General features: G+C 41.5%; 1 pseudogene across 1 annotated transcript; it reads left to right on the top strand.

Moving 5' to 3' along the window:
* The first annotated feature begins 337 nt into the window (after nucleotides 1–337).
* Nucleotides 338–4,097, top strand: LOC122249479 (brachyurin-like; annotated as a pseudogene). Its single transcript, XR_015191602.1, has 7 exons — nucleotides 338–478; nucleotides 1,716–1,785; nucleotides 1,920–2,064; nucleotides 2,212–2,617; nucleotides 2,746–2,882; nucleotides 3,721–3,852; nucleotides 4,023–4,097. The product of XR_015191602.1 is annotated as a brachyurin-like (transcript).
* The last annotated feature ends 19 nt before the right edge of the window (nucleotides 4,098–4,116 follow it).

Genomic DNA, 4,116 nt, shown 5'->3' with positions numbered 1-4,116 from the left:
GTAATGATATTGATGATAACAGTGATAATGACGATATCAATAACAATGATAATGATGCAATTGATAGCAAAAGTAATATTATGGATAGATAATAGTAAGAATGATATAAACAAGGATGAAAATATCAGTAAATAAAGAAATTAGATTAGGAGGAGCAGGAGGAAGAGAGCAAAAACATAAAAAAATCAAGGTAGAATAATAAATATCTAGGTTACGAATTCAGGTATAGATGCACCACTCCTTACGTTTGCAAATATGTTCTGCAAACATTCGAAGGTCAACCCTCCCCTCCTCTTCTTCCTATCCGGAAGAGCCATGCTTTTGCGTCATCGAAGTATTTCAAAACCGGTCACAAGGTTCAGTCTTCTACGAGTGCTCGCTTCGTCAGGACCTGAAGAAGAACCCTGGCAGGATGTTCGCCCTTGTGTTGCTCTGCTGCGTCGCCGGCATCGCCTCGCTCCCACCTCTCGACTCGGGCGTAAGTGAAATGTGTTCTGTGTTGGTCACTCCGCTTTCATTGAATGCCAAATGGCTATTCGCAGCATTTCAACTTGTTCAACATTAGCTGTGGCCGAAAGTAGAGCTGGGAACAATGCGATAGAGTCAGAATGTTATCATTAGCAGTGTTGTTTATTTAAATAACCTATTATTTATACATTTCGCTTTCCTAAGTATTCAGTCGCTTACTGAAGATCTCTATATGCGTGTGTAAATACTGAAAAAGTACATCGAGTTTATTTTACATGTTTATCTTAGTATGAAGTGATTTACAATGGGAACGAAGTAAATGAGTTATCTCTTTTAATGACGGAAAACATTTGGTGATTAAAGAATGGAGCGATTTTTTATTTTTGATGAGAAAAAAGGTTATTTTCAGTCTCCCCAACCAGTCCCCATCCCCACTACATCCCCATCCCCATTCCAATAAACTTCCTTTTTTTATATAAACTTTCCACTCTCGCGAGGTTAAAGTGGCCTATTTATCTATTCGTTTATTTGGTGATCTATCATTTGATTTTCAATTCTAATTACTAGTTTGCCAATTAGCTTTTCTATCGAAACAGAAGACTATATTTCCGGGTGAATTAGCGATGGCTTTTCGCGTTGAATGTGGAATATTTTCAGTGGATTTTGCGCAAAGAAATTTTCAGCTGATTTCAAGTACAATTATTTCCAATGGACTCTGCGCAGATAGACTTCTAATAGAGAATATTTGAATGCATTTTACGTAGAAAAACGTTTTAGTAGATTTTGCGTGTGATATTTTCAATGGATTTTGCGTAAAGACTTTTCCCCCATTTACTATATAACGCTAGAAATTTCTTTTCTTCGGTCTGAAAGCACTTAGTTTTGACACTGAATATCTGATGTTTTAGAAGCAGACTCCTGTTAAAGAGAAGACTCAAGCACTTGGTCAGTGCTTACAAATGACCTTACTATGGTTTCCAATTTGTAAACTTTCTCCAACCTTACTTGTTCCTATTCAACTGCTATCTAATAAGATTTATCAATACATTTTTTCAAAAGCTGAAAAAAGTGCCATCATTTGAATCACATTTCTCCGCGTGGACTCGTGTTTTAACTTTCAGTTGCGCTCATTGGCGCTTCCTTGATATGGTGCTTTAGACCTTCTGTTTAGGAAATGTATGTATTTCTTCCTTACATCACAGGCTCTATACTATGTATATAATGATAGGATTGAATTTATTTTCCAGGATGCAAATCAGGCGACGAATATTTCCTGGATACCTCTCCCCACGTTCCCTGTCTCTGGACCTCCTCTGGGTTAGTTTTTTCTCTTTCACACACTCAATCCGTACCAGTATATCATCTCTAATAATACTAAAGCTGTCATACGTTATGCCATGAAGGCGACACACGCGTAATTAAAATCAACAAAATGCACTTGCCTTTTCCAGCGGCACCACGCATCATACATGGCCGGACAGCCGAGCCCCACGCCTACCCATACCAGGCCGCCCTCTTATGTGACAGACGCTTCGTCTGTGGAGGTTCTGTGATAAGTGATGTGTACGTGGTGACAGCCGCACATTGCGTGGACAGGTAAGAGATACCTATATTGATCAGTCCTTCATGTGCAAAATAAGATATGACAAAATGTTTTGATGGCATTCTGTAATTGGGACAAATTGCAATAAAATATCTCTATCTTTTTTTTTTCTTTTTTTTTCACATTTTTGTCTTTTACAGGCCATGGAAATGTAAGGTTGTTCTGGGTGGCCACGACCTGAAGAAAAATAAAGGCAGTCAACAAATCAGAGCCGTGAATGAAACTTACATACACCCCGACTATTCGAAGAAGATTGTGATTGTCAGTGATATAGCAATTTTGAAACTGAAGAAGATAAAGTTCAACAGTAAGTCACGTGATTGTTTTCTGTATGAGTGTGTGTATGCATGTGTGCCTATGCGTGTGTCTGCTTAATCGCCATTCAAAGATCTGACGCTATTGCAGTTTGGCCTATTATGCGTAGGAGAAGAACAACACTCATCTCAAGTTCTTCCTCAGAATACGTCCAGCCTGTCAACCTGCCGAAGACGAGTCCGAAAGGTTGGATGACTCTGACATACACAGGATGGGGAAGAGCTGCCAAAAGTAAGTCATTTTTATCAAAGATTAAGTGATGACAAAAAACTTTCGTATATAGTAGAATGAAGAAATCGTATACATGTAGTTTTTCTTTTATAGGATTCTTATGTAGCTTTCTGTTGTCCGATTTCCAGACAGTGGAATCAAAAGTTTTTCGGTTCTCCAAGTAGCAACAACCAAAACTTTGAATGATTCTCTATGCAAGAGAATCTTCCCTCAGAAGGACGACTCAATCATCTGTGTTTATAACAGAGGGGAGTCATCCGGCTATGTAAGTCAACTTGAAAAATCTTTGGAATGATCTCTCTCTATCTATCTATCTCTCTCTCTCTCCCTCTCTCTCTTCTTCTCCCTCCCTCCCTCTCTCTCTCTCCCCCTCCATCTCTCTCTCTCTCTCCCTCCCCTCCATTTCTCTCTCTCTTCCTCTCTCTCTCTCTCTCTCTCTCTCTCTCTCTCCCTCTCTCTCTCCTTCTCCCTCCCTCCCTTCCTCTCCCCCCCCTCCATTTCTCTCTCTCTCTCTCTCTCTCCCTCCCTCCCTCTCTCTCTCCTTCTCCCTCCCTCCCTCCCTCTCCCCCCCTCCATTTATCTCTCTCTCTCTCTCTCTCTTCCTCTCTCTCTCTCTCTCTCTCTCTCTCTCTCTCTCTCTCCCTCGATTCCGCTCTCTCTCTCTCTCTCTCTCTCTCTCTCTCTCTCTCTCTCTCTCTCTCTCTCTCTCTCTCTCTCTCCCTTCCTCTCTCTCTCTCTCCTTCTCCCTCCCTCCCCCCCCCTCCATTTCTCTCTCTCTCTCTCTCTTTCCCTCCCTCTATTTCTCTCTCTCTCTCTCTCTCTCCCTCCCCCCCCCCTCTCTCTCTCTCTCTCTCTCTCTCTCTCTCTCTCTCTCTCTCTCTTTCCCTCCCTCTATTTCTCTCTCTCTCTCTCTCTTTCCCTCCCTCTATTTCTCTCTCTCTCTCTCTCTGTCTCTGTCTCCAGCTTATTTGGCTGTAATTAATGTGTTTAACAAGAGAACAGCAGTGGCAGAGAAAAACATTGGCAATTCACGTCTCTGCCTTTGTCTCTCAACAACACTTCCGATCATGACACTAATTGATCCCTCCCCTCTCCTCCCTCAGGGCGACTCGGGGGGGCCGTATGTTTATGAAAACCAACTCTTCGGGAGTGCTTCCTTTGTCACGAGGAATTGCAAACTGAACTACCCACAGGGAATGGTCAATGTGTTCCACTTCGACAAGTGGATCAGGGATGTAATGGGAAGCACATCTGCAGCAAATTCCTTGTTACCTGATTTATTTATTATGCTGGTAGCGCACATAGTAGTACTTAAGTTACTATGTGCTCCTCTCTCCTAAACCTGAAACATTATGAATCATGAAATAGAATGATTTTTGTCATGCTTTCCTTTTTCCGAAATTAGCCCTTACCTGTGTATGTCATTGAAATGAACTTCACAACACCCAAAGCAACGCGTCAAGAATACGACTTCGGATAAATGCAGTACTTTATAAGAC

This window comes from Penaeus japonicus, unplaced genomic scaffold (assembly GCF_977035675.1).
Source record: "Penaeus japonicus unplaced genomic scaffold, GWHDUDI00000001_assembly GWHDUDI00000014, whole genome shotgun sequence".
Classification (NCBI taxonomy): Eukaryota; Metazoa; Arthropoda; class Malacostraca; order Decapoda; family Penaeidae; genus Penaeus; species Penaeus japonicus.
Note: the sequence above shows the minus strand (reverse complement) of the source record. Positions and strands in the feature narration are given on the sequence as shown.